General features: G+C 45.6%; 1 protein-coding gene across 3 annotated transcripts in view; it reads left to right on the top strand.

Moving 5' to 3' along the window:
- The window catches only part of FAM168A (family with sequence similarity 168 member A), a 125945-nt gene that overhangs the window by 34626 nt on the left and 75122 nt on the right, over positions 1-16197 (top strand). For all 3 annotated transcript variants that reach the window (XR_010357151.1, XM_064411151.1, XM_064411152.1), the window contains exon 2: positions 2762-2845. The gene's annotated coding sequence lies outside the window, so the exon portion shown is untranslated. The remainder of the gene's footprint in view (positions 1-2761; positions 2846-16197) is intronic.

Genomic DNA, 16197 nt, shown 5'->3' with positions numbered 1-16197 from the left:
GAAGGGAAGGGAAGGGAAGGGAAGGGAAGGGAAGGGAAGGGAAGGGAAGGGAAGGGAAGGGAAGGGAAGGGAAGGGAAGGGAAGGGAAGGGAAGGGAAGGGAAGGGAAGGGAAGGGAAGGGAAGGGAAGGGAAGGGAAGGGAAGGGAAGGGAAGGGAAGGGAAGGGAAGGGAAGGGAAGGAGGAATTCTGGGCTGCAGGAAGCTGTTTTGGTGTCTTTGCTTAACCTGATAAGGATGGAGAGGGACTTTTTGTGGGAGCTCGTAGTGCCAGGACACAGGGAGAGGTGTCCCACTGCCCGAGGGCAGGGTTACAATGGCATATTGGGAAAGAATTCTTGGCTGTCAGAGTGTGAGGCCCTGGCACAGGTTGCCCCACGGGCAGGCAGGGCTGGTTTTTTCTGTGTCCTTGAAGTTTTCCCTGCCTAAATCCCAGATCACACTCTTGAACAAGGCTGTGCCAACAGGACTTCTCAGCGCTGTGCTATTTCCCTAGATTTTCCAAAGGCTTACCTTCCCACAAATTCATTTGGTTTTTCTCCCTCTTTAATGAATGTCTTTGCACTTCCACTCAAAGACACTGATTGGGACTGATTGTTTTTCTGCAAATCCATCCAAATTTGGTCAATCCTGCCTGTTCCCTGCCGGTTTCTGAGCAGTGGCAGGGATGTGTGCTGGCAGCTGGACAGCCTCCTTCTCTGCAGCTTTTCACAGCTTCCCTCTGCAGCAGCAGCATCCACTCCCTCTGAACTGAATAATTTTGACTTCTGGTCAGGAAAAGACAGAAAAGGAGCCAAAAAAAAATCCCAAAAAAGGGTTAATCTGCTGAGTGGCAGCACAATGCAAGCAGGTATTGCTGCTGTTGCAGCTGAAGAAAGATGCAGCACCAAGGTTAATGAGAGGTGGGGACTGCTGTTCTCCCTCTGTAGCAGCCAGAGCTGAACAAAAGGGGAATGTCTGCAGAATCCCTCAACATTAAAGGTTGTGGCGGTGCTGTCCTCCTGCCAAATCCTGGAAACCCTCTGGATGTTCAGCACCATTGGACACTCACCTTTTAGTGCTTGTCAGCAAGAGCTATGGACTTCCTTGGTTTATACAAACATGAGGATGTGAAGATATGCCAAAATGGGGACTTGGAGCAAACTGAGGTATCCGAGCAGCTCTGAAATGAAATAGCAATGGCAGAGGTGTGGGAATTGAGGTGTGAAAGCAGCAAATGAATGGTTGGTGATCCTGTGGTTGATGCTGAGCCTGGTGCAGCAGGCAAGGCTTGCTTTCCCGAAATCCAAGGGGGCAGGAAGATGTGAGGGAGGTGGTTTTCTCCCCCATTTGCTTGAACACTTATTTTCAGCTTCTTACTTGCCACAAAAGGAGTAATTTGTTTAATTTTACAAAATGTTACTGAAGCTGTTGGAAGTGGAGCTGCAGCCCACGTCTTCTTAATAAATGAGTGTGTGTATTCCTGGAAGGAAGTTAAAATGGGGCTGTGTTATATTTGGTACCTCCTGAAGTACTGAGGCTACTCTGAGTACAGAATGTGCTCTGAGAAAGACTAATTTGCCACTGCAGAGCTTGATGGGATGAGATTTGTCAAGTCCTTGTCTCTGCTGAAATTCACTTATGCTTTCCTCTCTCTCCTGAAGATATTTTAGGGTTCTATCTCTGAATTGGAGGGCCATAAAAACAAGTCAAAAAGCCTGAAACCAGAATTAAATTCCCAGCAATGAATATGCTTCTTATAATGTAAAAATACTGAAGTCAAGCACCCTTGGAAGCAACAGGTGGAGATGTTCCTGACCCGTTTTCCTGAGTGTGCTCATGCTCCTGCTAGCACCAGGGTTGGGATTATTGGGACATTGGAGCTTCAGCAGGGTGGGTTTTGACTTCCCTCCGAGGATGCCATCTCTGATGGCAGGTGGTGGCTTCCTGCAGGAGGCAGGAAGAAGAAAGATTCAGTAAAAATGAAGATTTTACTGTTTTCTGTTCATTTACAAGTTCATGCTGTTTCATTAGCTGGCTGGAAGGGTTTGGTGGTGTAATTCCACAGGGAAAGGTGGGATGTGCCAGCACTCCCTAAAAAACCTCAGTTGTTTCAGTGGATTCAATGTTTTCTGCCTCCTGCTTTCTCCCCCAGAGTGTTTTTTGAGTGAATGTAAACTAATACAGGATCAGTGGTTATAAACCATGAAAAAATATTTAATGTAAACCTTTTGGTACTGGGTTGATTAAAATAAACAACTGCTCCAAGGAGCTGGTCCTGCTTTGGGAACAGTAGGGTTTCTGTTCCTCCCTATAATGCATAAAGCATGTGGAGTGCCTCGAGAGCTTTTTTTGGGTGCTGCACTTCATTTTGAGGGATTTCATTTTCAGTTCTCGGAGCTTTTGTGTCAGCTGGGAAGGGAGGATGTAGGAGTAACATGTAAAACTCAGGCTAAAACCTGTTTAGACCCAAATCCTGACAAATAGCTGGTAAACAAGTATTTAAATGAAAGCTTGGACTTTGTTTTCTCTCTCTGGGAAGCTGGGAAGGCCTTGGTCTTACTGCCAGCTCGGGTATCCCTTCCCTCTCCTTGTATCCTGTGGCTCCTCCTTTTTTTGCCTGCATTTCTTACATGTCCCATTTCTCCTTCTCTTCTTCACCTCTCCAGTGGAGGTGAAGACCACTCTGAGCTGGGAAGAGTGTTTTGTTTTGTTCCAGCAGGTTTTCCACAGAGCCTCACGGGTGTTTTTCTCTCTCTCTCTCTCTGTGTCCTTGCTGCTGCAGAGCTCTGGAATGCTGTGAAGACTCCCTGCCCAGGCACACTCCTCTCCGGATTATCTCCATCCCAAGGAAGCTCGTATCCAAGAGGTACCAATTCATCCTGTCTTTGTGCCCTTCAGTTTTAGCTGCTCCTCCCAAAACCCTTTCCCTGCTCCCTCCAGACAGGAAAGCCTTGGAGATTGCAGCTGTTGCTGTTTGATGCTCTCCTTTCACTGTGCTACAGAAGCACTTTACATTTTCAAATGAGAAGTGATTTCTGGGTCAAGAAATGCATAAGCTGCAGCTCCAGCAACACTCTGTGCCTGGTGTGTTTTATTGTGTTGATTTAGAAAGTTAATAAACAGCAGGTCTTCAGCAGCCTGAGTAAAACACACAGTACTTACGTGCTGCTCCTATAAAGAATCATGGGAGGGGTTCTTGTTTTAGTGTTTATTAGTCTTAATGTCTTCCTAGTAAATAATACATTTTGGTTCTATATTAAAAAGGAGACTTGTGTTCATTAGCTGGGTCAAAATCCCCGGGTTGGCACAGACACCATTCCTGATATAAACTTCTGTCATTTGCCTGGAGACAGGCAAATTGTTTTCTAATAGTTTCTATTTCTTGGGAGAAGAAAGCTGGAAACAATGTTTTCAAATAGAAACTTTGCAGTGTAATTTGATTGGAGCAGTTTCTATCTTGGCTCCTTATTTTGGTTTATAGAGCCCAGCGTGATGAGACCTGAGCAGGTCAAGCCTTTAGAGCATGTACATATATTTTTATATTTATAAATATTTTTTTACTATATATATGTGTAAAACAATTTAATATGTTATAACAGTGGGAGAACATGATCTACAGAAGCTGTGAAAGAGGAACATATCCCCTCAGGAAATCCCTCTGGAAAGTATGCTGGGAAAATGTCCCTGTGTGCCTGCCCTTCAGTTTTCCCTCAGGGATTCACACTTTCCTGTTGGGCAGAGAAGACACGGGGTGGCTGAAGTGTCTGTCTGACCCCATCCAGCTGTTCTTGTGCAGGAATATGGAAAAACCAGGCTTGACTCTATGATTTTTTTCCATTTTATATGTTTTGCTGCTCACTTAATGACATGAACTTTAAATGTCAGCTGCTCTTGGGTCTGCTGCACTGCGTTGGGATCAAACCTTTGGGCACACTCTGACCCTTATCCTCACAATCATTTAGCACTCCAGCCCCTTTTTCCTTTGGGAAAAGCTGCCCTAAATCAATGCCTCCTCTTTGGATACAGACAAAATCTGATATTTCTTCCTCTCCCACCACCCCAGCTTAGGTGGGATGGGACAGAAAATGCCAAGGATTTCAGAAAAGCTTTTCCTAGTTTGAGGCAACAACAGTGATCCCCTGTCCATCTCCTGCTTCCCCTTTTTCCCCTCTTCATGCTAGAAAAAAGGATAAATGAAAAAAAAAAATAGGGACTTTGAAGCTGCTCCCATCTTTTTTTTTTGTGTATGGTTTCCCTGGTTTGGGCAGCTTTTTTGGGATCTGAGAAGCAAAAATCCAGAGCTGTTCCAAGTGGGAATATGTGAAGTGTTGGCTTTGCATAAGAAAGCTCATGCTCCAAGGGCTCCTGGTCCAATCCAGCTCCAGATTAAGGAATGTGAAGCTCAAGAGTGGAATTGATGGAGCCTGTGGAGACTTGGCTGACCAAGCAGGTAGAGGTTGCTCTCCAGGCTGTGATAGCCCTGCTGGGGATCTCCAGCAAATATTTACTTTTGGGTGACTTTATCTTGAGTTGAACCCCTCCCTGTTAGACTCAGTGTCCATTCAGAAGTCAAAATGTGGAGGAAATTGAGTTAAACTTGAATGTGTGAGTGCTCCATGTCTTAGCTTACTTAGGTTGTTTCCTGCTTGGGAAATACCCCAGTCCCCCACATCCTAATTGAAATTCCAGCAATTAAATAGTTAAACATGGTGTGTGTGTAAAATCCATGTGTTTCTATAAATACCTCTCTTATCTCTGTAATGGTTTGGTTTGATGTAAATATTTTAAAATGTGCTTTTACATTAGGCTGGTTTTTATCCAGTGTGTGTGAGTGGAATTTGGAACCGGGCCTGGACTTTATACTTCTGCTCCTCAACGTTTCTGAACTCATGTGGAAAATTTCTGGACTTTAAATCTCCTGAGCATTTCTGCCAGTTTGGTGGGGTCTTCACTGGGCTGGGAATGCACTGAATCCAGAGCTGAAGTGGAGCATTTTGCCAGCAGCTCTTGGACACTTTGATGCTGTTGGGAACACCATTTAGTGAATTTTTTTAGCACAGGAGCGAATCCTTTGTTCCCAGATCTGAAGTTTTCCTGCATTGCCAGCTCTGTTTTGGAGAACAAAATTCCTTTCAGAGAACATGTGATACGGAAAATGATTTCTGTCAAGCCAAGTTGTGTGCTGCATCCAGCTCTGGGGCCCCCAACATCAGCAGGACGTGGAGCTGCTGGAGAGAGCCCAGAGGAATCCATGGAGCTGCTCCAGGGCTGGAGCCAGGCTGGGAGAGCTGGGGGGGCTCACCTGGAGAGGAGAAGGCTCCAGGGAGAGCTCAGAGCCTGAAGGGGCTCCAGGAGAGCTGGAGAGGGACTGGGGACAGGGCATGGAGGGACAGGGCACAGGGAATGGCTCCCACTGCCAGAGGTCAGGGATGGATGGGAATATTAGGAAGAAACTGTGGCAAAAAATATTTTAAAGGGGGAATTTTTAGAGGAGTGGGTCTGACTCAGAAAAGTATTTGCAAGAGTGTTACCTAGGATGAAATGCTGGGTCATTAATCTTTCTCAATTCATCACCCTATACAAGGAGGAAGTTTCCCTATGTGATCTGTTACAGCTTATTTAGGTACATCACAGAATCCCCAAATGGCTTGGGTTGGAAGGGACCTTAAAGCCCGTCCAGTGCACCAGGACACCTTCCACTATCCCAGGTTGCTCTAACCTGGCCTGGAATGCTGCCAGGGATAGGGCAGGCACAGCTTCTCAGGGCTTCCTTCCAGGGAAGGATTTCTTCCCAAGACCCCATCTAAACCTGTCTGTCAGTTTGAGAGAAGGCTTCACTCTTCCTTGTCCTGTCACTCCAGGCTCTTGTAAAGAGTCTGTCTCCATCTTTCCTGTAGGTTCCCTTCAGGTCCTGGAGGGCCACAATTAGGTCACCCCAAAGCTTTTTTTTTCCAGACTGAACAATCCAACAGTCCCAATTCTCCCAGCAGAGCTGCTCCATCCCTCTGATCACCTTGGTGCCTGGTCTGGATCTGCTCCAGCAGCTCAGCAGCAGCAGTGTGCTCTGTTCAAGGGCTCTGTGGCTGAGGTGAGTTTATGGGAAACATCCTCCCTGTGCCCCCCACCTTTCCACAGCGCCTTCCCACAGAGTTCTCCACATTCCTGCCCTCACAAAAGCCGTGCTGGAAGCAGGGGCCTTTCTCTCAGATGTATAATTCAGCCCCTGTCCCCGGCGTGCCAGCCTTGTTTGTGTTGATGAATGAATGTTCCCTGTGTACAGCCTGCAGATTGCTCTGCTCCTGGACTGCAGTCCTGCTCAATGTACCTGGTTCTGATTAAGTGCATTTGAATTTGGGAGTGTGCTTAATGAGCTACACCTTTCACAGATTCTTTTGTTAATTCAGAAAAGCTGCCTGCTCTGATTTATGGCGCCAAAAGGGGTAAACTGCCATTAAAAGCATTAATTAGTCTTGGTTGACTGCACAAAGAATAGACTTGGTGTGAGCCAGTTTTTGATTTAGCCCTTTGATTTTTGCCTGAGCTTGTTAGAGGGTCTGTATCTCTGGCTGTCTCATGCTGAATTGTGTAATTGGAATTTTGTGTGAAATTCTTGGGCTGAAGGAGCAAGAGCCAATTATAATCAATAAAGTTGTAAGGCAATTGGGCAGAACTTTGCAGATAGTTTAAAACAGCAATGTTCCTTTTAAACATGTGGAAGTGATAACTTGGGATTGTCAGATTGGCAGGGATGATATCCCGAGGGTTTGCCGTCAGCCTTGGGCACTGTTGGTAAACCTCAGGAAGGAAAATATTCTCAGGAGCCTTGGATCTGCCCATTGTGCTGCATGTGAATCCCAGAATCCCACAATGGCTGGGCTTGGAAGGGACACAAAGGTCATCCAGTCCAACCTCACTGCTCAAGCAGGATCCCCAAGAGCAGGTAACTCAGGATTGTGTCCACCATCCCTGGGATTGTGGGGTTTGACTATCCCCAGGGAGGGAGACTCCACACCCCTCTGGGCAGCCTGTTCCAGTGCATGGTCACCTCACAGGAAAGTTCTTCCTCTCCCTCAGGAGGAACTTCCTTCATTCCAGTTTCTTCCCATTGCCTCTCATCCTGTTGTACCACCCAGCAGAGCCAGGTGGTAGCACTGGTGGGTTTTTTTCTTTCCCTCTACATCTTTATCCATTTCCTACAGGCTAATTGGAAAAAAACCAAAAAGCCCTAAACGCTGGAACATTGTCTGAGCTGTATCCTTGGAAATCCTATATTATATTGATGAGTGTATTTCAGTGTCTGGTAGTTCCTGTACTTCTCAATTCTGGCCATCAATTCTCCACACAAAGGTTTGAAAATTAATTGAAATGCAAATCATAGCCTAAGCTTTCTTTCCAATAGACTTTCCATAATTATGCTTGACTGCAAAAAAACAATTCCATTGCTATAATTTTGGTAATTGCCTCTGGTCTGTTTGAGAATTAAGATTTCCCTCTGTCTCTATAAAGTTTCCTTCTCTCTTAGATATTATCACATTAACTGCTCCATAAAAAGAAGGTTGGATCGGGCTTCCATCCCAGCTTGTCCTTAAGGAGCCAACAGTTGGATCCTCCAGCTCTGCCTTAATTTCCTGGCAGAACTGGAAGATTCCTTCTCCCTTCCTTCTTCCTGCATGCCTGGTGAGATGATGGTGATACCACAGAACTTTGGAGTATTGAACTGGAAATATCCTCTGGCTACCCAGGGAGATGGGAACTGCCTTCAAAATGCATTTTTAGCAAAAATTGGTTCCTAACAGCAGCACAGATCTGAAATGACAAATATCTTTAGAGGCATGGAGGTATTTAGGAGCTGTATTCCCTTCCCTGAACACATCCAAGTCCTTGGGGCAGTGGGTTTCCAGCATCTGCCATGTTTGGCAGATGGATTTTTGGGTAAGAGTGAAAGCCTTTGAGCTTCTGTTTAGTTTTTCACTCTCAGTCAGCACATCCATGGAGAGAAGTCCATCATGTTGGAAGCACTGGAACAGCCAGGGAAGTGGGAGCTCCCCATCTCTTCACAGCCACAGCCTGGGCTTGGTTATTGCCAGCTCCCACAAATGTTCCCAGCTTTGTCTCTCCATTATTTGTTTTCCTTTCCCACTGAAGGAAGTGGTTCTTTCCAGTATGAGGAGCATTAAATTGACTTAAATGCTTTGTTTGCCGAAGTAGCTCTTTGAAGTGGATCTTTCAAGTTTCTTATGTGATCTGGGGTTTGGTGAGACACATTTTAACCCAGCAATGTCATAGTGAGGAAGGAAGGGAGGCTGGAAGGAAGAGAAGGAACCTTCTAGTTCTGCCAGTTTTGATCCTAACTCACAGGATTTTCCACATTCCCTTTTAACACTTGACTTGTGCTGGAGCGTCCAGACGTTGCGGGGTGATCCGTGGGATGAGCAGGATCTCACTGGTCAGCTTTTCCAAGCATGTCTCCAGCATTAAGTCTCAAACTGGAAAGTTAATCCCCTTGGGAGGCTTGACCTACTCTTCAAATGACTTTCTCCTGTTCTTTTGAGGCGTTGCATTTTATTCGGATGGTTTTTTCCTCCTCATCAAGGCATCTCGTTTAATTGCTGTGACTGCCAGGCAGAAACCTCACTCTCACTCTTACAGACCTCCTTTTCTTCAGCTCCTTCATAACAAAGTGGTTTTTGGAGCAGGGCCAGGCCTTCAGCCCAAAGTGTCTTCTGGTTTCGTATCAAACAAGGGACAGCACAGCCAGATTGCTTCCCTAATCCCTCTTCCCAAAGACAAAGGTGTCAGCACTGTCTAGACATTGGTGTTCCATGTGCTCATTCAAGGCTGAGGGTTCCCCTCTCTCCTTTTCATCCCACTCAATTGCCCTCAAAGCCTCCTAATCTGCCGTTGCTCAGTGGGTGAAATCCCCCCATGCAATTTGGGATGGATGTGTCCAATCTGGGACTAGGTGGTCTGTGCCCCTTGGGAGCTGAGTCAGTAAAACAGGGTGAGTGGTACAGACCAAGCATTTAAAATCCCTTTATTCCCCATATTCATGCTGTATCCAGTCAGGAGATATTACACAGCAGCTGTTCTTAAACTTTTATATTTGTATGGTTATTGAATGCCTTTCTTTGGGTCCACATTTTGCAGCTTTTCCATGGGGGAGTGGGTACTTACAAGCTACAGATTTGGAGTGGGAAAAGTAACAATTCAGCTGGTTTCCTGGTCCTTTGAAATTTTCCTTCTACTGATGGCAGGTTTTGACCTCTTCTTTCTTTGGAAGTGTTCTGCTGGGAAGTTTAGCTAATGGGAGATCATTAGGATCCTGTTTAGCCTTGGATGTGGTCTGGTGTGTAATGGAGAGGTTAGGTACAAAAAAATTAGGAAAACTGAGGACAAATTGACAACAGAGCAAAATCACAAATTCTTTCTGCCCAAAGTTCTTTCTTATTTTGGAATTCCTTACAACCCTTTTGGAGAAGAAATTTTCCCTGGGAGCAGACCCTGACTCCCCCAGCTGCCCTCTCCTGTCAGGACACTGAGGCTGAAAATTCCTTGGCACTTCAGAGTGCTCCTTGTGCCTGTCTGTCAGTCTTTCTGCCTGCCACAGCTGGGAACAAGGAGAATCGTTGTGTTTTGTGTGTTCTATACAGCTGAGTGTGTCATTTCAAGTTAAAAATAAGACATCTTTAATGTCAAGATTGCAAAGTTCAAGAAGCAGAACGGGGCTGGAAGTCAGTTGCTGCACTTTCAGTTTGTTCTATATTTATGTGAGGCCTTATCAGCAGGATTTCTGTCCAGGCTTCTCTCCCTAAAAAGTCATTCATCCATGAAAGGTGTCTTGGACTGAGGGCTATGGCAGCTGGGGGATAATTAATTACTTATAACTTGTGAGGCCACCTAAAAATGAAGTTCCTTGTTCCTTCTCTAGGCTCTTCTCTGAGTTCACCCTGGTCTAATGGAAGGTGTCCCTGTTCATGGAAGGGGATGGGAATGAGATGGGCTTTAAGGCCCCTTCCAGCTCAAACCACTGTGGGATTCTATGGAAACAAGCAGCACTCTACATTTGTGGAGCTGCTATTGCCTTGTCTTTGAGTGGCTTGGGTTTGAAAGGCGTTTCTTCAGCAAAAGTGCCTGGAAAAGAGCTGGTTATTCATCAGAATTATCAGCAAAGGGGTTTGCTGATTATTCATCAGAATTACCAGCAAGGGGGTTTGCTGTTGGTCCCAGGTACTGCTCGAGGATTATTTTGCCAGTTCATTAAAGCTGGGATAGGGATTTACAAGCTGATAGCTTTGGTTCCCTGGTGGACTCGGGCTGGAGCCCCTAAATATTTTGCGTTTAATGTTGAAATAAAGCGGGATTTCGGAATGAGAAGCCAATCCTCTTGTTATTTTAGAGACGATTGCAGGCAGAGAGTTTGCAGACTGGGGACAGTAACTGGGTGTATGGGAAGACCACAGCAGCTTATCCACTGTTAGTGCTCCGCTCCATTTCTGCTCCTGTTGGGTGGAGCAATGACCCTGGGATGTCACCAGCACACCCTCGGGCTGCCTTCCCCCAGCTGCCAGAGTGCAGGAATGGCAGATTCCCATCCCCACAGTGCTCGTGGCCTGCCAGAGCATCTCCCTGCAGTTCCGTTGGGAATCACTGCTTCATTTGTCACGTGCAGCTCCAGCCTGGCTGGAGAGCCTTCAGCGGAATTCACGGCGCTCTGCCAAGGCGCTGCGTTGTTGTCAGAGCCCCTGAGCTGATAGAACACATCCTGACTGCACACTATTGCATCCCTGGCATTGCATTCCTGCATGTGGGCTCATGAACCAGCCTAGGAATTTGTTGGGTTTAGCCCTGGGGATTATGGAGTGGGTGTGGGTGTTCTAAACTGTTAATCCATATATTTTACTGTTTGAAAAATTCATTTTCCTGAGGGTTATTTGGCACTGCAAGTGCATCAGCAGGATCTCTGTAATGCAATCAGAATATCTTCTACACAAGAGGAAACGTGTGTTCTTTTTCCTCAAACAAAAAGACAGCTTGCTTTACGAGGAAAAAAAAAATTTCTTTTGTGACCTTCATTGGGGAAAAAGAAAGCTTTTTGTTTTATGAAGGTTTTGTGTCTGCAGGATCCCAGCTGAATGCCATGTAGGAATTGAGTGGCGTGCTAGTGTTGATTTAAAAAAAACCAAACTGAATTCCTTGGACATGGGAGGTTATCAGTCAAACACTGCTTAGAGAAATTGTTGTAACGTGCTGCCTTCAGCACCTCACCAAGGCACAGGATGGGCAATAATGTGGGCAGTGTAAGATCATCACTTTTCTCCTGATCATTTAACTAAATCACCAGTTGATAGTAGGAGTATCTGTCGGTAAAATGAGAGGAGAAAATCATCCTTGCACTTACATTGTCCTTGTTCTCATCCCCCTGCTCCAGAGCTTCCTGCCAGCGCAGGGAGAGCATTGCAGGATTCCCTGTGGCTCTGCCTTCCCCTGTGTGTGTTTTTATAGAGTTCCTCCTCTTGTCTGCCCCTTTGATTCTGCTTTTTCCTCAGAAGGCCACACACACAGAGCTGAACCTTCAGTTCTTGTCACCATTGTCATCTTTTGTGCCATTTTCTTTATCCTTTCCCAGTCCCACCTGTGAAATAGGTGTGGTTTAAAACAAAAGAAAACCCAAATGCCAGGTTTATGATGCCGTTTTTGTGTTGCTCTGCCGTGGCTCACAAATGAGGGTTGGCCTCAGAACAGATACAAATGAGTTTTGCTGCCTCTTGAATGTTCTTGCAGGCTGATGGATTTAAAGCAGAGGGAATTAAAATGTAAAGGTGCATTGGGAAAGGGTGTCCCACATCTGCTGCAAGAAAAGGGCAGGAACTGATGCCCAGGAAGTTCCACCTGGACAGGAGGCAGAACTTCTGCCAGGGACACCTTCCACCATCCCAGGCTGCTCCAAGCCCTGTCCAGCCTGGCCTTGGGCACTGCCAGGGATCCAGGGACAGCCACAGCTGCTCTGGGCACCCTGTGCCAGGGAACAATTCCTTCCCAATCTCCCATCCATCCCTGCCCTCTGGCAGTGGGAGCCATTCCCTGTGTCCTGTCCCTCCATGCCTTGTCCCCTGTTCCTGTCCAGCTCTCCTGGAGCCCCTTCAGGCACTGGAATTTAACTCAGAAATGCTGTCAATTTGGAAAAAAAAAAAAAAAAAAAGAAATGCAGCATTTAATGAATTTTTTAATCATTTAGCCATTTAGTTTCCATTGCATGGATACAAATATTGCAGCATTCAATCAAGCATTTCAGAAGCCCCATTATAAGTGATTTTTGGATAGCCAAAAATTGCCTCTAGGGGATCTTTCTAAAACATCAGCCACTGCAGTAGGAGCAGGATTTATTCTTTTATTCAGCACGCACATGTTACCTTGCATCTCTCAGCAGATGATTTCACTCCCTGCACTTCTCTCAGGGCTCTCTGAATCTCCCAACTTAATTATGACTCTTATGAATAATTTAATCTCCACAAACATTGCTCTGTCTCTTCTGTCTCTTTCCCAGTTTCCACTGCTGGTCCCTGTAAAGGCTCTGGGAGCACCTTGCTGTCACCCTTTTGGAACTCTGAAAATCCCATGTTTAATACAGGCTGTTTCCTATTGCTTAACTGCTCCCTAATCCATGACATTCCCTTTTCCTATTGTCCTATAACTTTAATTTTATAATAGTGTCTCGCTGGGGCTTTTGTAAGTAGCTTTTTGAGGTGGTTTATTCCCCAGTCCTGGACTCTTTAGCCACAATTGAAGGATTTGGGCTGAGTTATTTTGCTTCCCATGCTGTGTCTGTTTATCTGAGCGAGGGCACTGCAGCATTCCAGCCACTTTGCTTCATGGGAGAGGAGACATTGGCTAATTCCATGATAATCCTCAGGACACTTGTTAAGGATAAGGACAAGTCCTGTGCTGTTACATAGTGAACAATTTGAATGTGATAAAGGATTTGCAAACACATCATGGACAGGGCATTCTGAGTTTCCCCTGACTTTTAAAGTAAACCATATTTGATTTTATTGACTTTAGCATACATTTGCTTTGTCTTCCCTCGTGGAGTTCTCTGGAAATTCCCAATCTTTCCATACTTGGAGTAAACATGGAACAGATCTGTATGTGCTGTTTTTACTTTCTAGCTTGTTTAAGGTGTTCTGTAGTTTTGTTTAAGGTCTGCTTGGTTTGGATTTTGACTCATTTGCTTCCCATTATTTTGTTTTTCACTGAGCATCCTCCTCCCTGCTGTCCTGTTCTTTTCCCCATTTTTTGGAGGTTCTCTCACATTCCACTGGCAGTCTGTTGCCTTTAATTTCCCCACCTTTGGACTCTTCTTACATGAAATGATCCATATTTTAAATCCTCCTGTGAACAGATGCAAATTTCTATGTCACCCTACTCACTTTAGAGAACACTGGCTTTTTCCCTGTCCCAAATAAGGTTTTATTCTTGGCAGGGAAGAGCTGAAGTGCTGTTTGTTTGCAGAATTTCTGGATGACTGACGGCATGCTCAGCCCTCGGAGTCCTCACGGTAAACACAGCTCTTGCTATTGGAAAAACACATCAGAAATCCCAAAATAAAGCAGGGAATGTACAGTATTCCCAAGTTAGGAACACCACGTGGGGCTTTTGGTGGCAGTTTGTTTGATTCTGAGATGTAGAAGTGAGATATTTCAGATGTGTTTCAGAGAGAGCCAGAACATCTTTTTTTCCCTTTTCCTACTCATCCGGAAACACTTAGGAATGAGCAATTCCCCCTCTTTGTCTTGTTGATGGTTGTTTTCTCCTGGTATAAGGAAATACTTTCCACTTGTATTAGACCATTATCTCACAGGGATGTGGAGCAGATTTCCATTTGCTGTTCTTGGCTGGGAAGGACATCGTGAGAGAAATCTGCGGGAAGTTGGGCAAAAAACCTGAGAATATGAAGTGCCTTAAGCTGCTCGACTGTGTGTTCTGACTTAGCCTGAAAATTCCTCTTTTTTGGGGTGCCTGTGGTGGGAATAACTAGGGAAGACACTGTGCCACTGATGGGGGTGCTGCTGTATTGTTATTTTTATTTGGGGCTGGCAAAGCCTCTTGGTGCTGCTTGGTTGCTGAACCCCAGGATATTGGGGGTTTTGTAACTCTACCAGTGCTAAATCCCTCTCCCACAATAATTCCCAGCTTTTTCACCTGTGTTTTAGGAAGCCTTTGAAAAGGGAGTTGTCAGGTCAGATTGTCTTTCTTTAATAACTAGAAATCCCCTGGAATTTCTTGGTAAATACCCTGTAGGATAGGCCCCTGGTATAGGTACCCAGCCAGCTCTGGCCTTGGAATAGCTCAAAAGCCATAAGTAAATATGTTCTTGGAACTGTATTTTAAAATTGGTTTTCCTTTTTAACTTGTTTTGAAGTTAAAACCTAATTATGAATATTAAATTCAGGTTAACTAATCCAATTTTCTTCCAGTTCTGCATTAAACGAGCTGCCAGAACTCACCTGCTGGTGACAGGTTGGGAAGGAACATTCTCTGAGGTGGCATCACTAAACTGCAGACTCTAGCCTAAAACTGTATTTTAAGCATTAATTTGCATAGAATGGAGGTCCTGTCTTTCAGGAAAAAGAAATTAATTACCTCTCCCCCAGCTGGCCCTATCTATGATGAGGCTGCAGTGGAAAAGCAGGATTCATGCTTTGGAAAAAGGGGTGTTTGCCAGATTCTCATCTGAGTTGTAAAGAGCAGCTCTGGCTTTGAAATGAGCCGTGAGTTCACGGTGCCCTTCCATGGATGAGTGAATGAAGGATGGATTTGGGCAGTGCTGTCTGTTTGTCTGGCCCTTTGTGTGACGTGGGCAAGTACTGGACGTAAAACCCAGCGGAAAATTCCCCCATGTGTTTTGTGTTGCTGGAAGTTCAGGTTGTGCCAGCTGATTCAGGAGGGGACATTGGAACACACGCTGGCAGCAATTAAAAGGGACAGTGTTTGCTGGTCATCCCAGCTGCTCTCATCCCAGGAAACATCAGCTGTTGACGCTGCTCAAACCACTGGAGCACTTCTGGAATAGGGGAGCTCTCGCAGCTGTCCCAAACTGGCATCTCAGTGAAGCAAAAGAAACTTTACCCTGACCAAGGTGCCTTGGATGAAGAAATCTGAGCGGCCAGGCAGAGTGAATTCCAACAAAACCATGACAGCCACGAGCCCCTTCTCAAATTGTAGCTGATTTCTGGGCCAGGGAACTCCTAAGTGGTGCAGTTGGCTGATTGAGTGTGTTTTGGTCTTGTTTTGCTGCTCTGAACCAAGATCACCGTGAAGAGAATGAGAATTAATTGTAGCACCATTGCATTAATTGTACACTGGAGTTCCTGCCCTCAGAGTTGCTAAAAATTTGTCTGGATTAGCTCAGGAGCAGTGCAACAGTCCAGTAGGATCCCTGTGGTCCCAAAGGCCCAGATGTGGAAAAACTTTGGGATTTTAAATAAAAAATAAAAAGGAAGTATACACACACAGCATATACTTTACCCAATGTGCATATTTTCTGCAATCATTAAATACCTTGAAAAGATCCCTTCCAGCCCAAATCTGTGGATGATTCTGTGATCCTGATGGTGAGGAATGGTCAACTCTGCTATAAATTACAAACTCTGATGGAAGCTGAATTGGTGCAATCTGATTGACCATCTTAGACTCTGCTGCCTGAAAAATTTCATCCCTTTATTCCAAGGCTCCTGAAAGCAGTTACTCTGGAGCCATTTAGTTGTGACACGACCTGGCTTGTCTCAAAATGACACTTTGCAAGAAGTTAAGAGAGCCATCTGTTTTCTCATACTCTTAATTGCTCATTGAGCCCAAACAGCTCCGTGGATCCAAGCAAAGCAGGGAGTGAGAGGGGCCAAATGTTGAGGGGCTGCTCTGAGGCTCTCGGTGTGGATTGAGGCTCCATGGCTCAATATCCCATCCATCCCTGCCCTCTGGCAGTGGGAGCCATTCCCTGTGTCCTGTCCCTCCATGCCTTGTCCCCAGTCCCTCTCCAGCTCTCCTGGAGCCCCTTCAGGCCCTGCAGGGGCTCTGAGCTCTCCCTGGAGCCTTCTCCTCTCCAGTGAGCACCCCCAGCTCTCCCAGCCTGGCTCCAGCCTTCAGAGGATCTCTGGGGCCTCTTCCTATCGTTTAGGAATAGCCAAATTTCTTTATTTTTCAAGGCAGATCTCTGTAGTT

The sequence above is a fragment of the Passer domesticus genome, chromosome 2 (genome assembly GCF_036417665.1).
Source record: "Passer domesticus isolate bPasDom1 chromosome 2, bPasDom1.hap1, whole genome shotgun sequence".
Lineage (NCBI taxonomy): Eukaryota > Metazoa > Chordata > Aves > Passeriformes > Passeridae > Passer > Passer domesticus.
Note: the sequence above shows the minus strand (reverse complement) of the source record. Positions and strands in the feature narration are given on the sequence as shown.